Source organism: Lactuca saligna, chromosome 7 (assembly GCF_052625555.1).
Source record: "Lactuca saligna cultivar CGN05327 chromosome 7, ASM5262555v1, whole genome shotgun sequence".
NCBI classification, from domain to species: Eukaryota; Viridiplantae; Streptophyta; class Magnoliopsida; order Asterales; family Asteraceae; genus Lactuca; species Lactuca saligna.
The window spans coordinates 101,622,817-101,646,237 of NC_136423.1; positions in this window are offsets into that span (position 1 = coordinate 101,622,817).

The window sequence follows — 23,421 nt, forward strand, 5'->3', positions numbered from 1 at the left end:
CGGGTTTTCATCCCAAATCGTGAGTACCTCTCTCTAGTAGTGTTATATAGCTTATATTGTGTTAATAACATAGATTACATAGCTAAATAACTAGATTTAGGAGTTTACTCCCCAAGGTGTTCTTGGGCGGTAAACTCCCGAAATGATGCCTAGCCTTTCCCCCGTGATATGTTACTACCTTAGGCTTGTATATAGGAGTAATTGGGATAAGAAAACAACAAAGAAACACCAAAGTTTGGGTGTTCACGACCCAAGAAGATCTTGGACCGTGAACTCCGAAAACATGGACCAAAGTGTGCTTTTAATGCACCTAAAGCCTTGGACTATCACATAGAATTACTTCAACTTAAATTAAGGACTTTAACACATCAAAAAACCCTCTTTTTGAGAGATTACAGCCCTAATATTGTGCTTGGGCCGTGAACATCAAACTAAGGCACCAAAGTGTGCCTAAGGCCTTCATTTGGTTTAGGTAAAAGTCTAGAACCTATCCTACATGTGCATGAGACTTGAAAGCATCAAAAACACCCTTCCATAAGATTTATGGCAGTAAAATCAAAGGGGATTGGCCTTTGGGCCGTAAACTCCTCAAAGGAGTGTATTTATGCCCTAAACCCTTCCAAGAATTAATCCACCAAGTTGGAATACTTCTAGGGATCATGTAGAACTCCAAAACACAAAATGTCACCAAGCTTAGGAGTTCACGGCCGTAAACTCAAGAGTTTACAACCGTAAACTCCTTGTGTGATGGTTATGAGAGAGTAAACTCATGTATAGGGTCCTTTTGTCACACCCCCAAACCAAGGATGGCGGAAACGTCTGGGGGTGGAGGACTTCATGTACAGTATCACAACAACGTGTATAATAGTGCTCAAAGTAAAAACAACCACCATATATATAATTGCAAAAGTTACACCAAAGTATATGTTTACATGTTTCAAAAGCAATTACATTATGATGACAAAATAATTTGTTGACGGTTTAGCGTCCCATCCTCAAAGCGATGAAGTTTTCCTGTTTCACTGATTTCCTGAGAATACAAGTAGTTTTAAAGAGTGTCAACACAAAGGTTGGTGAGTTCATAAGAGTTTTGTTTGAAGTAGAAACCGTTTTTCCTTGTAAAATCGATTTAGTTTGATTTCCAGAAAATCCAATATTTTCTTAGTTAAGTATGAATAGAAATAATCCTACATGATGCTGTAATGAACCCTAGAGTAATCCGTAGAGTTCCTCTATAATCGTCCAACATATAAAGTTATATAAGGCTTAACTTAGATAAAACGTTGAATATAGTGGGTCTGCCCTAGGTCCACAACCCAACGAGGAACAGGAGATGAGGCGGGCACCACCAATTCTAGGTCAATCAAGACTAAATTCTTATATGACTCAACATATACGCTCAGCGACTATAGTTGAAGTCTAACAATTTTAGAGGAAGTGTAGTTTTAATATCATAATAGCTTTGTATAGAGACCCGGCACTTTGTATTTGTACCCCTTTTTGTATAGAGACCCGGTACTTTGTATTTGTACCCATAGAGATAAAAGGTGATTTTAAATCGACATAAAACTCATTTAGGTTTTAAAAATAAAATCCCGTAAACTTATGGATTGTTCCCTATGTGAGCCGTTATAATCATACTATGACTATGTGAACCTGCCACGACGTTCTCAGTGTCGCGAAAAATGAAATGACATTTGTCACCCGTAGACCTGCAGGTCCAACTGTAGCTAGCAGCAAGGTGTGGGGTGTCAATCCCAATATAGATCTATATACAAGTATCACGTTCTCCCTCAAGGAGATTCTGATTATAACTACCAGGAATTATATCCCGCACTCGGACGTATGGGGTGCGTAGAGTGATGTATCATAAACTATACCTATTATAGTTTATCTAAAATGTATGTACTATGTATGAACTCTTTTATGGAAAAGTATTAGTATTGTGAATTTATTGACTATACTTTTTATAGTTTAATAGCACGTGTTCCAAAATGAATGAATAATATTTAATATGAATGTTTTAGTTTCAGTTCATAATGATAAAATAGCAAGGAAACACATTCAAATATTAGAACTTATGATTATACACTTTGCTCAACATAATACAAAGTGTTATGATATTTACATGCTGTTGGCAAAATTTAGCAATTCTGCCCTGTTTTGGAAAAATCATAGAAAAATCATACGAAGTCGAAAACTAGATCCGTAATTTCTGAGAGTTCACAAAATGTGTCTAGTTTGCTCATAATTTTTATCACAATTTATAATGACCTCTAACTTGGGTGAATAAGTCCATAATCACAGACTGGTCCGGATTGTTGTTTGAAATGATAGGCAGTTTTGTAAAAATCACCATAAATTGTAGAAAAATCGTATGGAGATGTGCAAGTAGCCATTTTAAAGCTAAAAACTTGAACTATTTGCACCTTGTACAGTTTTGAAAACAAAAGTGTTTAAGATGCCCAAAACTGTCTGTGAATGGAGTTGAACTTTTCTGATGAAGTCTGTTAGAAAAATTTAGATATGTTCTTAGTGTTTTAACTTGTATTCCCCCCCTGAAAACTTGAGAAAACATGAAAATGTAGGGGTATGAACTCACCTTAAGTGATTCCAGTAGGTAAGTGTTGAAGAAGGAAAGTGTTCAACCCAAGAACACTTGAAGAATCACTTGAAGATTCGAAGATCTAACACAATTATGAGAGAGTTTGTCTAAGATATCCATGATTTGAGTGGAAATAAATGAGATAATCATAAAGAGAATGGATTATGCTTACCAAATGTGGAGGAAAAACTCAAGATCAGCCCTTGAATCTCGAATTTCTAGAGAGAGAAAGTGAGAGAGGAAAGAGTTTGATCTTCTTGTGAAATGAGAGCAAATGAGAGAAGTGAGGAGAGAGGATGAATAATCAGCCCTCAAAAACGTGGGGAGGAGGGATAATTGAGTGGAAAAGACATTGATGTGACCTAGGTAAGGTGGAGAGGTGTGGTTAGTCAAAGAGTGGGTGTGGGGTGGTTGCTTGTGACTTTGGATAAGGCAAAGTCAACACTCCACCTTTAATAATTCATCCATTTGATTTTTATTATTTAAATAATGATTTTCATCAAAATATGTTTAAATTATGAATATTTAGAGTTTATTATGTTAAAATATAATTTCTGGAGAAAATCCCGCTTTAAAATCACGAAAAACGGGCTTAAAATGTTAAAAATATCAAAAATGGGCTAAAAATGACACATATGCGAATTTCTGGCCGAGGCTCGGCCTCTTATGCTGAACCGAGAGAGAGAGGGAGGCGGAAACCGAGAGAAGAAGAAGAGAGAAGGAAGGAGCCGAGAGGGGAGAAGGGAGAGGGTAGGAACCGAGAGGTGGGAGGGGACAGAGAGGCGCGCGAGACAGAGAGTGAGAAGGAGAACAGAGAGGCGAAGCGGAGCAGAGAGTGGGACGCGGACAGGGAGTGGGACGCGAACAGAGAGCGAGTAGCGAACAGAGAGCGAGACAGCGAACAGAGAGCGAGACAGCGAACAGAGCGTGGGACGGACCGAGAGGGACCGACCGCTCGGTTGTGAACAGTACTCTCGGTTCCGGTTCTTGCTTCTTGGGTTCGGTCTCGGTTCTCTTAGCCACCAGAGGCTCGGTTGGTGAACAGTAGCTTCGGTTCTCTTAGCCACCAGAGGCTCGGTTGGTCCTAAGAAGCCTCTCATTCCGGTTTCGGTTCCTAAAGCCTATTTTTCTCGTTTTCGCCCCGTTTTAAGCCGTTTTTGACCCGGTTAAGGGCCGGAATGACCCGACTGATTCCAAAAAGTTACGGGAAACTTTTGAGAGAGATTTGGGAGAGATTTCTCACACTTGGAGAGATTTGGGAGAGATTTGACATTCTTGGAGAGATTTCTCATACAAAGAGATATTTGAGAGAGATTTCACATACTTAGAGGGATTTGGGAGAGATTTGACATTCTTGGAGAGATTTCTCATACAGAGAGATATTTGAGAGAGATTTTACATACTTAGAGGGATTTGGGAGAGATTTGACATTCTTGGAGAGATTTCTCATACAGAGAGATATTTGGGAGAGATTTCACACACTTGGAGCGATTAGGGAGAGATTTGACATAGTCAGAGATAGAGTGAAAACGATTGAGAGGGGATCCATGTGTGACAATTGTGAGTGTCCGGCATCGCAATGCATGGTTCGTAAACCCTGTTAAGCCTTGTTTAAGGATCTTACACACTCCCGATGAGTATGCATCATTGTTTTATCAGTTTGGCTCGCCACGTAGTACAGTTTTTAGGTTAAAGAGATCTAGTTGTACGTACTTTTCGATTCATGTTTTCTTATTAGAGTAGCGACTTGTTTAGTAAATACTGAGCGTAAGTCCAAGCACACACGGGTTAGTGGAGCTGACCGGTTTGACTTGTTGACTTTATTTGACTTTGAATTGACCAGAATATGACGGTTGTCACATCTTTAGAACCCTAAACCCAATTGCCTTGTCCCACAACAAGTTAGATGCAATCCTTAGGGCTTATAACACTTATATAAAGTGTTTATCATGTTCTAGGATGTCTTAACATTTACAATTAGTAATTTAAGACTAATTGGGTGCATATATGTGTGATTATATGTTCATTAGGGTCATAGTGTGTGTACAAGTCCTCACTTGACACCTAACAATCCTACACCGTTCAGTTCATCCAAACCACCATCCACAGGTGAGTTTATACCCCTTAATCAATGTTTTAAATGATTTTAAATGCTTTAATGGGGGGGGGGGATACAAGTAGAAAATAGCATGTTATTAGATCACCCATATGTATTTTATAACTGTGTTTCCATCTAACAGATTTCACATACTACAAAATGTGATGCATGAAATGGTTTTCTATCTTAAAAATACTTTGTTATCAAATGTATTACTTTTGAAATGTTTATTAAAATGACATCAAGTCATTGTTAATTATTGTTCAAAACTTTTAGATGTCTTACAAAACCATTTTTACCTTCTTGAACAAAACTATATCTATACACTTATGATCTTTTATATGTATTGAAGTTATAGTTTTCATCCTTCATTCAGTTTCCACACTCTTGTGTAACCAGGGTGTATAAGCTTGTTTGAACAATCAATTACCTTCCAGTTAACTATTATAGGGATAGTTAGGAGATAAATAGCATTATTCCTATTACAAGGAATCACATCAGAGTCAGTTCATTCACGAGTCTACATGAACACATTACATTAGTACCTTACATGGATTACATGATACATGAGTACGTTTACATATGCTTAAATGATACATGAGTACGTTTACATATGCTTACATGATACATGAATACCTTACGTCAATACCTTACATGAATACTTTACATGAATACGTGTATAGCGATTCACGAGGATGATTTATTAGTACCTTCTGTGTAAATTATCATGCTTATCCCAGTTCAACGGGATATCTAGACGGGACTAACCATTCCGAATCCCAGCTGATTAGCACCAGTGGTTGATGAACATCTACGGCTGCCTATAGTTACTACTTATATTAGGAGCCAATTACGGGCCTAACTAGTCCTCGAGCCTACTGTTCCCTATAGAGGTTGATGAACATCTACGGATGTCTATGGTTAATACTTATATTAGGATTCGTTTACAGGACTAACCCTTCCTCCACCCTGCTGCTGCTACAGAGGACAATTGGACAATCTTCGGATGTTCATTAGGTTATACATTTTGCTTTACGCGATGGCGTGTTAGCCCTAGTACCTCGGGATAACACTTACATTAGTAATTTTTCCTATTTACTTTATTTTGTGGGGATAATGTTATAAAAAGCCTTAAGTTTGGCAGAAAATGTCGGTTTTACCCTTCGGCAGATTTTTGGTTCGTTTATACCCCAAATTTGTCATTTTTTTGTTGGTTTTGCCCTTGTTACCTGCAATAGCAGGTTTCCAGGTTATTATGAATTATTTTTTTGCAAAAAAACCTTTAAGTTTACAAATATTTTGCAAAAAAACCCTTAAGATTATAAACATATAAAATATACATATATATTCAAAATTTGATAAAACTAAATAGTTTTCTACTGAAATATATATTTTTAGCTTTACATACGGTAACTTTGATATTTGTTTGATATAAACTTTTTATATTTAAATTTTTAAAAAACTTACCTAGTTTTAACAAAATTTGAATATATTTCTTAATTAATACTTCAACTTTTCAAAACAAAATTAAAAAACATTTGTTAGTTAATAAGTAATTATACTAAAATAGTTATTATGAATAATATGGTATCATGTACATTCAATTAATTTTTTTAAAAGGTAAATAAAAGTATTTTATATGTTTAAAAGGTTTGTATTTCAGAAATACTAACATATCGTATTTTTTATATGTTTAAATACATAATAATATTATCATATTTTTTTTTATAAAAATATCATCAGCATGTTAAACATCAAAAATAAATATAAACATTTTAAACATATAAAATATAAATATATTTGTCTAATTTATTATATAAATATATTTATTTTTATATAAAATATGATAGTTTATTATTTCTGAAATTCAAACTTTTTAAACATATAAAATATTTTTATTTTTCTTTTAAAAAAAGTTAATTGAATGTCACTAATGTCATATTATTACTAGCTAATAGATGTTTTTAATGTTACTTTGAAAAGTTTAAGTATTAATTAATAAATATTTAAATTTTGATAAAACTAGGTAACTTTTTTAAAATTATATCAAACAAATATAAAGTTTACCGTACATAAAGCTAAAAATATGTTTCAGTAGAAAACTATTTAGTTTTATAAAATTTTGAATATTTATTTATATTTTATATGTTTATAATCTTAAGGGTTTTTTTGCAAAATATTTGTAAACTTAAGGGTTTTTTCACAAAAAATAATTCATAATAACCTGGAAACCTGCTATTGCAGGTAACAAGGGCAAAACCGACAAAAAAAAAAAAGACAAGTTTGCGGTATAAATAAACCAAAAATCTGCCGAAGGGTAAAACCGACATTTTCTACCAAACTTAAGGTTTTTTATAACATTATCCCTTATTTTGTGATAGGATATACATTTTGCTTACCGCGAGGTCGTGTTAGCCCTAGTACTGCGGGATAACACTTACATTAGTATATTTTCCTATTTACTTTATTTTGTGATATATTCACATAAACGAAGAGTTAGACTAAGTACTCTTAGTACTAGTCAAAGGAAAGGAAAAACTATCATTTTACTTACAAAACATTTGGGTCTTGGCAGAAGACTACATCTCATACTAATAGGAAATAAGGGATTTTCTAGGGTTTTCATACTTATATCAAAATCTTCATTTAAAGATTTACATGGCATTCATAACAGCTTTTCAAAACAAGGCAATGACACTTAAATACATATGAATTCACCAGCTTTAAGCTGATACTCGCTTTCAGAATAACTTGTATTCTCAGGTCATCAGTACACAGGTACAGTGGCCAGGTTTTGAGAAGACGGAGCACATACAAGACTCGTCTTTTATTTTGATTGTATATTTTGGTGTCTTATTACAATGAACGAACACATATGTATTAAAACTTTACTTTTAATGCAATGGATGATGTCATTTCTTGTTTACTACTTTACACTGTTGTGATATTGTACATGACGTCCTCCACCCCGGAACGTTTCCGCCGTTCTTGGTTTTGGGGTGTGACATATTGAGCCATGGCTATTTCCACATCCATAGCTACTACAACATTAAGAGCTGCCGTATCGATTAATGGAGGCCTACCCTTGTTTGGGCGCAGGTGAGGATGCATCTACTATTGCAAGTTTATAGAGATGATGATGATAGTAAGAATCAATTGTAAAGTATGATGAGAGTGATCCACAGACTAACGCTCCATAGCCCAAACATTAGAATCAATGTATGAGTTGAATAGACATACAGTGATAGATTTTGAAAACATAAGAGTATAAGCTTTCCAATAGGTTAGAAACTATCAATATTACTGGTATTACTGATGTAAATGAGTTCGGGAAAATGACCTAACAGTAGATCTTACATCAAACCATATGAGGAAAAATGTTTGACAGTTTAGTGGACTAGATAGTGTTTTGGAAGAAATGAATATTTTACAGACAAGTGCTTCATAGAGCACAGATAAGAAAAGGTTATTCCTTAATCAAAAGAAAAGATGTGCTAGACATCTTCTAACGGCAGCGGACATTCCTTGGGCGAACCCTAAGGTCTTCCAGTTGACGCTCCACATCGAGAGACTCTCTGGCGAACCCGGAGTTCTATGACTTCAGCCCGAGTCTCAGCTAGTGCTTGTAGCAGGGCCTCGTGGTCCATTGCAGACCTCTCCCGAGCATGCTCTAGGTGGTTGGTGCGAATGGAGTGCATTCTTGCATTTGCATCAACCTCTATGATGCATTGGAGAGCTGTCATGCCCTAGATTTCGTTTTGGGCAACCCTTCGGACCAGGATTGGCAAGACTCTGTCCACTAATCCTCCGTCACTCGTGTCATAAAAGCTTCGGTCTCCATTGAATGACATGGACTAATTTTTCTCTTTGCCCCATGTTTCTATACATTCCACCCATACTCGCGTCGGGCCTTGAAAAGCCTGACGAGGGTTAGGATTCGGGACTGGAGTCACAGAGGGTAGGTTTTTGAATTCTGGCTCGGAGTTAGAACCATCAGAAAAGCCTTCTGCATGGTGATCATCCAAAGAGATTGGATGCTCATTTTCTGGCTCGTCTTCAATCCGTCCAACATTGCCTTCGTTCGGGAAGTACGGATCGCCATAAAGATGAAATCCAGCCATGATATCTACTCGAGAAATGGGGTATAAGAATCTAATATAAATAGATGTGCTACTTAAGATAATTATAAGACAATCCTTACCAGTTACTTTAATACTTGCATAGTGCATACCAATTATATGAAATCAAGGCAGGATAGAGCTTCGAATAAATAACCCTAACTCCAAATCCACAACCAAACAAGGAACAAGAAGTAGAGCAAAGACTACAAATTCTACGTCTATGACACCTTAATCTCATATAACGTTAGTGTATTCACTTAGCAACTATTGACCTACTAGTAAAGACCTTTTTAGTTCTCAGATAAGTAACTATAGTAACACAAAATACTCCTATAGCATTTTAAGTTCATGTTTTGTTCTAATCTTATCGTTGTAGTAGTGTTGGTAAGTTTTTAGACTTGTTGCAACACCACAACCATTGGCCGTATACTCACTGGCCGTACACTCTCTTGAGTGGCCACAAACCTCTTTAAGTCAATCACATGTGATTGTAACACTTAGTTTCAAGTGTTTCCTAGTCCCTAAGGGTGTTTCCTTACATATTAGTTGTCCAAAACACTAATTGCATGCCCATATATGCCATTATATGTCATTTAGGACTCGTTTGTGTCTCGGGAATTCATTTGTGGAACTATTCATCCTTACGCAAACCTTCATTCAAAACGCTTACTACAGGTGAGTTCATACCCCTACATTTTCCGAGTTTTTAATGTTTTCAGGGGGAGAATACAAGTAAACGCACAAGAAATCTTGTATTTAAAAATATAATTTGGTTTATTATATTTTCCTATCACTAGTATACATTGAACATAGAAATTGCATACATTTTAAAAATCATCACTACTAGACCTTAAATCAGTTTTACAAAACGTGTTAAAATACAAACATTATAAATATAGTTTTCAGAACAGAGGAAACAAACTTATGAATTATGAATTAAAAGATATTATTTTATAAGGTTTCATAACAAATGGGTTTTCATAGTATTATTCGTGAATTCATTGAGAGATCCAACAGTGTGAGATGCCTTGTGACAAGCGTCTCCTGAAAGGGAGAGCAGTTTGTGTATAGATCTATACGGGAGTGACAATCCCGCACCCTGACTATTAGGTACAATCAACCTAGGGTGACAAACGTCATTTTTATCGACGTACGTCCGAGTACGTCGTATTGTTGATTGTCAATAGTATGGTTATAAGAATACATAGGTGAAACAATGACTCATTCACATAATAATACACCTAACAAACAGACACTAGGGTTAGTAACTATGTGATTACTTAGTATATACACTAGGGTAATATGAAATTAACATCCAACTTATAGTGGGATGTGAGATCTCCGCCTCATTTCCTGTTGCTTGTTTGGTTGTGGACTTAAGGCGGAATCACCCAATCGACTATTTGTTTGGTCCAAGTTTCTATAACATGTATGAACTAAGTGATCACAGGAGGGTATTCACACTACGGTATTCACACTATGGTAGTCATACAAAGGTTTTCATATAAAGGTTTTTCATACAAAGGTATTCATATTCGTTTTCAAACAGAACAATGCTTAACAACATAAGTATGGTAGATGCTTATACTATTTGGTTTGGAACAAATAAATCAATAACTTACACTTATGGAAAATATAGGATTTTCCAGGGTAAACATTAGTACTCTACAAACAAACGGTTATTCATTTCACTAATGAACACTCACTAATAATTCTGTAATTCCTTAGTTTATGCATCCAGGCTATGCGTGAAGGATATTCGACAAACCATGGAATGTGTGGTTTCCGCCTCATTTCTTGTTCCTTGTGTGGTTGTGGACTTAGGGCAGATCCGAACAATCAATCATCTGTTCGATATTGGTTTATACATAGCTAGTATGAGCTAACTAATTATAAAAAGAATTGGTTAATCATGCATTCAATAAGAAACTAATGGATTTTCTTAAGGAACACTTTCAACAGATATCAAAGGACCAATATAGTTAACTTTGTAAGTATCTAGTGAATACTTCAGGATTATGTACATAAGGATCCGAAAACTAGTGGAATGTGTGGCCTACGCCTCATTTCCTGTTCCTTGTTTGGTTGTGGGCTTGGGGCAGAACCACACAATCGATTGTTTGTCCGATCTTGATTATATATGATTTGTATACACTAAGTACTAGCAGGGGGAACTTGTAAGAATCATTTTTACTTAACATTCATTACATTAGAAAACATAAGGTTTTCAGGAGAAACATAACGTACTTTTCAAAACAACAAAGAACAGTCATCCAAAACAAAATGCTTCTGAACTCACCAGCTTTATGCTGATACTTTTTCAAAACCTACTTGTATTCTCAGGACATTAGTAGACAGGTACACGCACCGGTTTCAAGAAAATGGAGCATAGTAGCTTCGAGTCTTTACTTGTTATTTACTTTTGGAGTCAATCATGTATGATTCAAATGTAATGTAAACATTATACTATTAATACAATGGTTGTTGTTGCTTTGAATACTATTATTCAATTGTTGTGATACAATACATGACGTCCTCCGCCTCTGAACATTTCCACCGTTTCGGTTTGGGGGTGTGACATGTATAGATTTCCCTCATTTCTTCATCATTCTTCACAATCCCAACTCAAGAACTTCCATTCTCTCTAGTACAAGAATTACTTCCATTTCTCTTCAAGAATTACTTCCATTTCTCATCCAACTTATAAGTGCTTATTACATTTGTTCCTTGATATCCTTCTTGATCTAGTAAAACCCTATGATTTCATCCATGAATTCACCATATTTGTCTAGATCTTCAAGATCATCATCTTTCACCAAGAACACACACTTGCTCTTGGTGGCCGTAAACTCCCAAGGATCCCGAATCGTAAGTGTTTCATCATTTATCTTGTTATACTTGAAAGACTATTAGATCCTATCCTTCATTCTTCATAATTCGTCACCATCTTCATGACCTTGAGGTGTTCACGGCCGTGAACCCTTCATAGGGCCATGAACCCTTCATGACTTCATACATGGTCGTGAACACACCATGTGTTCTACGGCTGTGAACACTTTCCTTTGGCCGTAAACTCCCTTTGATCAATCACAAGTGATTTTAACACTTTATTTCAAGTGTTTCCTAGTCTGTAAGGTAGTTTCCATGCATGTTAGATGTTTTAAACACTAATTACATCATGCCTATATATGCCATTATATGTTATTTAGGACTCGTTTGTGTCTCGGGAATTCATTTGTGGAACTTCTCTTCCTTACACGAACCTTCACTTGAATCACCCACATAAGCTGAGTTCATACCACTATACTCAATCTTTTAAATGTTTTAAATGCTTTTAAGAGGGGGGATACAAGTTGAACACAATGCTAATTGTGTAAATGTTATTTGTGATAACCATCACGTTAAAAGATTTCTTATGCTTTTATAAGTGATAAAATCATTTCAAAAACTCTTCTAAAGTTATATTACTTCGTTCTTTATAAACTCTGTTTTTAAAAGTACAACCATAACTCATTAGATAATCGAGTATTTTCTACAAATGAGAGACAGTTAAAACAAACATACTAGTAAACTATAATAGGTATAGTTTAGGAGTTCAAAACATACTATAAAAAGAAACAGGGAGGAACATACTATAAAGAGAAATAGGGAGAAACATCCTATACATATACAAGAATACTATAACATTAATATGAGCCACTATTTCTCAGCTTAGCAATATACTTTCTAAGTCGCGTTTTGTAACCAAAGTCTCCTAGAGGGAGAGCATGAGTATGTGTATAGATCTATACGGGATTGACACCCCACAACTTGCTGCTAGCTACAGTGTGTCACACCCCAAAAACCTAAGGCGGAAACATTTCCGGGGCGGACTCCACGTTGAGTATCAAATCCAATGCACATAGTAAGCAAAGTAAACAACCATTACATTACATATCAAAGTTTACATTTGTTCAAAAGTAAAGGTGTACATTTGTGATACATAGTATATATGAACAAAAGTAGATACGAGTCTTCTGTACGCTCCGTCTTCTCCAAAAGGGTCGCTAGGTAGCTGTCTAATGTAGACCTGAGAATACAAGCAGTTTGAAAATCAGCATAAAGCTGGTGAGTGCATAAGATCGTTGTTTTGTGAAAATGTACGAGTTTCCTTTGGTTTTCCGAAAAGTTTGTTATCCAAGAAAATCTCATATTTTCTTAAAAGTAATGTTTAATTAATTGTGGGTTACACGGTTCTGGTTATGTTTAACTATGATCCCAGAAAAGTCCCATACTTTCCTGAATGTTGGTTATCAATGTAAAAGATGTATTTTGTAAAACGTGGTTATGTTCAATGTTTCCCCAGGAAAATCCCATATTTTCCTAAAGGTAAGTTTAGTTATTGAATTTCGTTGCAACGATTGATTACCATTCGTACTCATTGTATTAACTAGGTATTCTGATATCCTAATGGTGATTCACTGGAGTGTACCTAGATACATGTCATTGTATTCGTATTCCTATTCTTAATCATATTCATAGTTATAATTTATATTTGTATTCATATTATATTTGTGGTCCTATTCGTATTTGCATTCGCATTCGTATTCGTATTCCTAGCCCTATTCCTAATCCTATTCATATTCGTATTCGTATTCGTTTTCGTATTCGTATTCGTATTCGCAGTCGTATTCCTATCCCTAATCCTACTCCTAATACTATTCGTATTCGTATGCGCATTCGTATTCGTATTCGTATTCACAGTCGTATTCGTATCCCTAATCCTACTCCTAATACTATTCATATTCGTATTCGTATTTGTATTCGTATTCGTATTCGTATTCGTATTCATATTCTATTTGCATGATTACTTTAATATTCCTATTCCTAATTATAGTTTCGTATTAGTATTCGTAGATTATAAAATATAATTTTAGATTGCAACATTTTGTCATGAAATCCGTGACTAGTCTGAAAGCTACTTCGTAATTCGAACTGTTTGATAAACACAGTTTTTAATATTAGAACATACAGAATAAAATCAATTGAACTGAAAACCATAAGTTGGAGTACAAGATTTCCTTGTACTTTTGCTTTATTCCCCCCTGAAAACAGTGAAAAACATTTGAAAAAGGGTAGGGGTATGAACTCACCGGTCGAGAAGCGTGTCAGATTGGATGCTAAGTATCAGTTCGGGGTTGATAATGCGTAAGGATCCTATGTAATATGACATGATATACAAATGTATCTAATTAGACTTTAAATCACTAATTAGATATGATTATACACTCCAAGACGCGAAAACACTTCAAATCAAGTGTTTGGAGTGACCCGGGTGACATCTAAGGACGTATAAGGCTCGGATATGGAGTTTACTCCTCAAGAGTAAACTCATAAGAGGGTTTACGGTTCTAATGACTCATTCCCCATGAGTTTACGGCCGTAAACTCATGGGTGGTGTGTTCTTGGATGCCACAAAGAATTACAATGCACACGGGAAAGTTCTAGGGTTGATTCCATGGCTTAGGAAGTGATCGAGACTTGAAATGGCCTTGGGATTGGAGTTTACGGTCTATGAAGGAGTTCTTGGGGAATTTACTACCTTAAACACATGAGTTTACAACCGTAAACTCATGTTTTTCCAAGATCCAAGGGTGTTGGTGTTTGTAGGTTAATCACATGCAATTCCCGATCCAAAACCAAGCTATTCAAGGGGTTAAAGGCACCTTAACACCCCTTGAGGGGTGTTTACGGCCTAAGGAGGTGGGTTTATGGTCCAAGAATTTTCTTGGGCCGTAAACTCAAGTTTATCCCATTTGATGATGTTTTCGTGCATTTCTAGAAGGCTTCTAAGGATATAAGCACTCATGGAAGTTCATTGAAGGTGTTTAAGGGCAAACTAACACCCAAAAAGGTGTTTAAGGTCTAAGAATGAGGGTTTACGGTACAAGCATGTTCTTGGACAGTAAACTCATGTTCATACATCAAATATCATGATTTTGGGGGTCCTTAGTCCATGCATGCAAGTTTCTAAGTCGAATCTAAGCCCTAGATGTGTTTTGGAAGGGTTTTATGGCACAAAAACCCCATTTCATGAGTTCACGGCCTAGGGATGTTCTAGGACCGTAAACTCATGCTAATGGTCCTAATCCTCATAAAAATCTCGAATTTTAAGGTCTAAGATGCTAATTCATGAGTTAGGGAAGTTACCTTAGTGATTTGGAGCTTGTTTTGGATGATTTTGGCTAAGTTTCGGATTTTAGAGAGAGAGAGAGTAGTGAGAGAAAGTTTTTAGAGAGAGAGTAAAAGCCTCAAAATGATGTCACTCAATCCCTTATATAGGGGTTGAGTCTGTGGCTCGGAGGAATTCTACCCGATACTACCGTTAAACGGTGCTTTTGGTCGAACCCGATAAATTTTCCGTAATTACGATTTACATGAAATAATAATTTTCCAATCAAATATGGGAAATATTTTTAATGATTATAACACATTCCGACATTTGCAAAATCAAAATAAATGTCGCGATAAAATTTATTTAACGCAAAGGTTAACAGAACGAATTTAATACAACGGATTTTTAATGATGTATCGGGTTACGACGACGGAACGAACTTCGGGTTGTCACATTATCCCCCGTTAGAGGGAATTTCGTCCTGAAATTCAAACGTTAGATGCGACTCGCGGAATTGGAAAGAGGATACAGATACTTTTGTTCTATTGGATCATCACGCTTCCAAGTGAATTCGGATTCTCGCATGGCATTTCGTGGAACATTTCACTTATCGGGAGACGGCTTGCTTCATACATTTAATCTCTCGCTCTATGATTTCGATTGGCTCTTACCATAAGGTTTAGACTTTCGTTGATTTCGGTCTCTTCAAAGGGATTACTATGGTTTCATCGGGTAGGCACTTCTTAAGGAAAGAGGCGTGGAATACCGGGTGGATGCTACTAAATCCTGAGGGTAGTCGGAGTTCGTAGGTTACGAGATCAATCCTAATGGGGATTTCGAAAAGTTCTATGTACCTCGGGATGCGTGTTTCAGAATGTGACGTGCCTTCTTTCTCACCATTAACTATCTCGATGGTAAATGTTTCGGTTATTAGTTGAGGGCTATGTTTATGAAGATGTTCGAATGAATAGCTAATAGTTCATCTTTCAGTACTAGAATTGAGAAGGATTGCAAACAGAATGGTTGTCGAAAAGGAATATACCTGAGGCAACGGTGGGATCGGCGGCTGCCTCCCTTCGTCCTATAGCTAGGACTCTTCCTGTGTTGCCAGTTATTACTGTATTGAGGCAGTTTCTCTTATAATGCCCGACTTTACCGCAACCATAACGGGCCTGAATGATGCCCGCCCTGGAAGCTTGATTTGTTAGTGTTCTACAACTCCACGCAAGGTGAACCTCTTGGCCATAATTTTTGCAAAATATTACATGATAGGGACCGGGGATATAATGGTGATAACTGCACTGGTTACACAACGGAAGAACACCAGCATATCCGGTGATAGGTGCTTGGACTGGGAAACCTACAACAGAAACAGTAGCAGAGGTAGTGGCAGCGTGGACCGCCACCATCTGTTGTTTCTTCGAGAACTCTTGTGAAGGCTGACATTTCTCCCCCTCCTCCCAGTACTTTCTTTTCTCACCGCTTCTTTCTGTAGGCTCAAGAGTGGTAGCTGCTTCCTCTACGTCCTCACTATGTTCGATCAAGATTTGTGCTAGGCATTTGGCACTATCGTATGTATCTGGCTTTGCAGCTAGGACGTTCCCTTTGGTTGGCTGGGTTAATCCCCAGATAAACCTCTCAATCTTCTTACTTTCCAGGGTAACCATCCCTGGATAAAGAAGCGCTAAGTCATCAAATTTGGATGTGTAAGCAGCGATGTCGGAACCTTTCATCTTCAGGTTCCAGAGTTCATGTTCCAGCTTCTAAATTTCGCCCCGAGGGTAATACTCTGCATGCAGAAGTTCCTTCATAACTTCCCAACCCATAGAATTGGCTACAGGTAGAGTTAGAGATTTGACTCGGCCGTTCCACCAAGTCAGAGCTTTATTGGTGAGAGTGCAGGCGGCAAACTTCACCTTGTCGGATTCTGAACAGACACAAATTTTGAAGATAGATTCGATATTTTCTAACCACCGAGTTAGAGTAATGACACCTCCAGTGCCATCAAAGAATGTGGGTTTTGCATTCATAAAGTCTTTATAGGAACACTCCTTTCAGTGTCCCTGGCTACCTTCCTAGTTTTGAGGCTGGGGACCACCTCCTAAACTACCGGGGTTCGTTTGCGACATGGCTGCTGAGAATGCTACAGTTAAAACTGACTGAAGAGTTGCAAGATCGATTTGAAGAGAAGGTGGTGTTGGAGGAGGGTTGTTGTTGGTCTTTGAGCTTGGTCTCTTTCTTGGAGGCATCTTGATCTAATAAGATGAGGAAAGAGAGGATGGTAAGTCCTCCGAATTGAATCAAGAGACATGATACAACGGATATCTCTTTATGACATACATAGAATTCTATTAAGCGATAAAGCAGGAAGGAGTTATCAAAACAGATAAATTATCGCTAAAAGGGATGATTGAGGAGCAACAATGGGATGAGGAATTCTATAACGAATTTGGCTCGAGAAATACTCCCATAGTATTTCTTGTCTCGTTGCAACGACGGCTCATTGTTTGGGTATTGGGTAAGTTTTAGGCATGCCGCATACCACAGTCACTCCCAAGCACATGTTGGTCATGTCTCGAATGAATATAGTTGGCCAGGCTATATTGATCCTAGACACGACTACATAACTGCCCAGGTTTAACCGCAGTGCACAACTGTCACACCCCCAAACCAAGGATGGCGGAAACGTCCGGGGGTGGAGGACTTCATGTATAGCATCATAACCACAATTTTAATAGTAATTTAAGCAAACACAACCAACATATATATAATTGAAAAGTTACATCACTTGTATGAATTACATGTTTCAAAATCAATTACAATATGTTGTCAAAATGTGAAAAGTTTGACGCCTTAACGTCCCATCCTCAAAAGCACTTGATAACTTGATTAGTGTTTTCCTGTGAATACAAGTTGTTTGAAAAGCGTCAACACAAAGGTTGGTGAGTTCATAAGCTTTTATTTTTAAACTTAGTGGAGATATTTCACATGAAAATGTCGCGTTTGTTTCAGGAAAATCCAATATTTCCCTAGAAATCCAGGAAATGTAACCATATAACCAAAGACTAGAGCGTATGAGAAAACATCGTTTCTTAGTAGAAATGTTGTGAGATTTAAAATGTTATGGAAAGTAAATTTCTTTTATCAACCAAAAACCTACTTCGGTTTTTATGAAACCCCGTAAACTTCTTGAATTGTTAACCCCCTAAGTGAGTCGCTATAATCATACTGTGACTAAGTGAACCTGCCACAACGTTTCTCAGGCGTCGCGAAAATGAAATGACATTTGTCACCCGTAGACCTGCAGGTCCTACTGTAGCTAGCAGCGAGGTGTGGGGTGTCAAACCCAATATAGATCTATATACAAGTATCACGTTCTCCCTCAAGGAGATTCTGATTATAACTACCAGGAATTATATCCCGCACTCGGACGTACGGGGAGAGAAAATGTCTCACAGCATAGGTTAACGAGTTTACGTGAAATGTGTGTGAATATAAATCTTTCTTGTATGGATGTACCCGTTTTGTACGAGTGCGTTGAGTGATGTATCATAAACTATACCTATTATAGTTTATCTAAAATGTACGTAATGTGTATGAATTCCTTATAGAAAAGTATTAGTGTTATGAATTTATCAAACTATTTTTGTTATAGTTTAATATTACGTGTTCCAAAATGAATGAATAATATTTAATATGAATGTATATATTTTCAGTTCATAATGATAAACTAACAACGAAACACATGCAAATACTAAAACTTGTAGTTATACACTTTGCTCAACATAATACAAAGTGTTATGATATTTACATGCTGTTGGCAAAATTTAGCAATTCTGCCCTGTTTTGGAAAAATCGTAGAAAAATCATACGAAGTCGAAAACTAGATCCGTAAATTCTGAGAGTTCACAAAATGGGTCTAGTTTGGTCATAATTTTTATTACAATTTATAATGACCTCTAACTTGGCTGAAAAAGTCCAAAATCGCAGACTGGTCCGGATTGTTGTTTGAAATGATAGGCAGTTTTGTAAAAATCACCATAAATTGTAGAAAAATCGCATGGAGATGTGCAAGTAACCATTTCAAAGCTAAAAACTTGATCTATTTGCACCTTGTACAGTTTTGAAAACAAAAATGTTTAAGATGTCCAAAACAGTCCGTGAATGGAGTTGAACTTTTCTGATGAAGGCTGTTAGAGAGGTTTTGATATGTTCTTAGTGTTTTAACTTGTATTCACCCCCTAGAAACTTGAGAAATCATGAAAATATAGGGGTATGAACTCACCTCGAGTGATTTCAGAAGATGATTGTTGAAGAATGGAAGTGTTTAACTCAAGAACACTTGGAGATGCCTTGAAGGTTTTCGAGAATCTAACATCATAGTTAGGGAGTTTGTGTAAGCAACCAAAGATTTGAGTAGAATGAAGTGAAATAATAATAGGGAGGATGAATTTTTACTTACTAAGTGTGGAAGAACACTTGAAATCGGCCTTGGATCTCGAAAATTTGTGTAGAAGAATTTGAGAGAAAAAGTGGTGTTTGATACGTAGTGGAATGAGAGAAATGAGGGAAAATGAGGAGTGTGGTCGTTTGTTCCAGTTCAAAAACGTGGGAGGGAGGGTAATTTGAGTGTAAGGGAACATTGAAGTGACATGGGTAAGGTGGGGAGGTATGGCTGGTCAGAGAGTGGGTGTGGGGTGGTTGCGTGTGACTGAGAATCAATAACACTGCTTGAATGCGAAGTTGGATTGATGATTGAAGGGTGATTCGCGAAGAAAGACGCGAAGTCAAGGACTATGAAATTGTTGTTTGTAAGAATTTAATACTCGATTGTGGAGTTGTTGATGCTCATTTTGCGAAAGTAAAACAATCGAGTGTTCGCATCTATGAGTCAATTTGAAGTCAATTAGGTTAATATTCGCATATGGGTTCAACATATAAATTTTTGATTTCGCAAGTTTAGAGTTCAAGAACTAGACGGTGTTCGCATCTGGAATGAAAATTTTGTGAATCGCATTCGATTAATTAGCTTAAAATGCGAACGAGATAAATGCGAAGGGATGCGAAGGGTGTAAGAATGAATATGCGAAGTATTTCATAGTAGAATGCGAATTGGGGAATGTTATCAAATGATGAAATTGCAGTTTTTAACGAGATAAATGCGAAGGGATGCGAAGGGTGTAAGAATGAATATGCGAAGTATTTCATGGTAGAATGCGAATTGGGGAATGTTATCAAATGATGAAATTGCAATGAATATGCGAAGTATTTCATGGTAGAATGCGAATTGGGGAATGTTATCAAATGATGAAATTGCAATGAATATGCGAAGTATTTCATGGTAGAATGCGAATTGGGGAATGTTATCAAATGATGAAATTGCAGTTTTTAACGAGATAAATGCGAAGGGATGCGAAGGGTGTAAGAATGAATATGCGAAGTATTTCATGGTAGAATGCGAATTGGGGAATGTTATCAAATGATGAAATTGCAGTTTTTAACGAGATAAATGCGAAGGCTTAGGAAATTTTTAACACAAACTTTTCTTCTGTGATGTTTTCCCATTAACATAGCAAATTATACAATACGAACATAACACTAACCCTAATACACAAGGTTTAATAGAGTTGACCGGCTCGACTTGATGACTTGACTTGGCTCAAGATTGACGATTGTCACATCTTCCCCCCGTTAGAGGGAATTTCGTCCCGAAATTTAAATTCGACGGGGACTTCAAGGGTTTGGGAAAAGATGTGGATACTTTTGTTTCATTTGATCTTCACGTTCCCAGGTAAACTCAGGCCCTCGTTTCGCGTTCCAACGAACCTTCACTATGGGAATGCGACTTTGTTTTGTTCTCTTGATCTCTCGATCCATGATCTCGACGGGTTCCTCCACGAAGTGGAGATTCTCATTAACTTCGATTTCTTCGAGTGGTATTACGAGTGTCTCGTCAGACAGACACTTCTTTAAGTTGGACACGTGGAAGATAGGGTGCACATTACTAAGTTCTTGCGGTAGTCGGAGTTTGTATGCCACAGGACCAATCCTAGCAAGGATTTCGAACGGACCAACGTACCTTGGGTTTAGTTTCCCCCGTTTACCGAAACGTATCACCCCTTTCCAGGGGGAAACTTTTAGTAGTACCCGGTCTCCGACCTGGAATTCTAAAGGTTTGCGTCGTTTATCCGCGTAACTCTTTTGTCGATCACGAGACGCTTTTAGTCTTTCCCGAATTTGAACGATCTTTTCTGTGGTTTCCCTTATGATTTCCGGCCCCGTAAGGGTGCTATCAGGGACTTGCCCTCTGGCTAGCTGAGTATCTCCAACTTCGGCCCAACACAGTGGTGATCTACACTTGCGGCCGTAGAGAGCTTCGAATGGAGCGACTCCAATGCTAGTGTGATAACTGTTATTATAAGAGAATTCGATAAGCGGTAGATGAGTATCCCATGCCTTACCAAAATCTATCACACATGCTCTCAGCATGTCTTCCAACGTCTGAATGGTTCTCTCGCTTTGTCCGTCCGTTTGTGGATGGTAGGCCGTACTCATGTCTAACCTGGTTCCCAGAGACTTTTGTAGGGACTGCCAGAAACGCGAGGTGAATCTACTATCTCGATCCGAGATAATGGATGTTGGTACACCATGTAGTCGCACGATCTCCTTAATGTACGTCCTGGTCAACTTTTCCATCTTGTCTGTTTCCTTTATTGGCAGGAAGTGCGCGGACTTGGTCAATCTGTCCACAACCACCCATATGGTATCCATCCCACCTGATGTCTTGGGCAGTTTGGTTACGAAGTCCATGGTTATTCGCTCCCACTTCCACTCGGGTATATCCGGTTGTTGAAGTAGTCCTGATGGCTTCTGGTATTCCACCTTGACCTTGGCGCAGGTGAGGCACTTGCCCACATAAGTAGCAATTTCAGCCTTCATGTTTGGCCACCAGTATAACCCTTTGAGGTCTAGATACATCTTATCTGACCCCGGATGAATGGAGTATCGAGTCTTGTGGGCCTCGTCCATTACAACGTCTCGGTACCCACCGAACTTCGGTGTCCAGATTCGATTCATGAGATAACGAGCTCCATCTCCTTTGACTTCCAAGTCGGTAAGATTCATGAGATGACCAGTCGGTAAGATTTCAATAGTGATAACGAGTCGAGTGTTACTGGTTTCATCACTCTTGTATTTTATCATAACTTAATTATTCGCAAACTGTTTGTGTGATCCTGTTATGATGTATAGTGCCAAACATTCAATAAACAAAACACATGCCAAATTTCATTGATAACTTTTAGTACATAACGTTTAGAGAGAAAAGTTTGACCTCATAGGGGTCTGCATTATATCGTTACAAAAGCCCTTTGAATAGCGTAATCACATAGTCGTAGAGTCAACCTACATACAAGGAGTAGCACCAACGCGTACTCATAAAATTCTACTACCAAGACGGGAGAATAGCAACGAGTTTTAATCACTGCGACCCTTCTTTGACGGAGGCTGCGATGATGTCGATGCGCCCTGAAGTTCCGCCAACTTGCGTTCGGCTGCAACCATTCTCTCTTCGAGTGCCATGTATCTTTCCCGATACTCTCTTGTTTCTGCTCGAGCCGCGAGAAGGTCTCGAATGAGTTGAGCTCGGTGATGGGAGTCTCGTTCCAGGTTTCTGGTGCGATCCGTAGTAGACTGTACAATGGCGCCTAACTCCCGGACTTGATCTGCCGTTGTCCTACCACGATCATCCATTCTTGCCATTCGTTGTATCGTGACGGGGAGAGCCCTATCAGCCGGTCCACCATGAGTGAGGTCATAGTATCCTCGTTGATAGCCATATGGTGACCGTTGGCGTTGTTGTCGGCTCCATCTTTCGATCGTTGTTACCCAAGGGGGTTCAGGTCCGTTGTAACCAAAACGGTGCGCGGGTACCCTCGCGATGTAGGGAGGGTTGAATACTTCTGGTGGTTCCTCCGCTTCGTTCCCAACCATGACTACCTCATCACCTTCCTCTTCTTCCTCTTCTTCCTCTTCTTCCTCTTCTTCCTCTTCTTCATGGTTGTCTTCCTCCTCGGGCCCCTCCTCGGGATCCTCTTCGGGATCTTCCTCGGGATCCTCTTCGGGATCTTCCTCGGGTTCCTCTTCGGGATCTTCCTCGGGTTCCTCTTCGGGATCTTCCTCGGGTTCCTCTTCGGGATTCTCCTCGGGCTCATCTCCGATCCATCCCGCGTTTCCCTGATTGGGAAAATAGGGGTCCCCGGGTATGTGAAATCCTGCCATGTCGTCTGCACGAGAAACGGGGTTAAGAAGTATGTATCCTTCCCATAATAATAATTTGGCGCCTTAGAAACGTACAAATACTCCTATAGTATTTTTAAATGTTTATATTTGGTTCTTAGCGTGTTCTTTATGGAGTGTTATTAGGTTTTCAGATTTGTCGCTC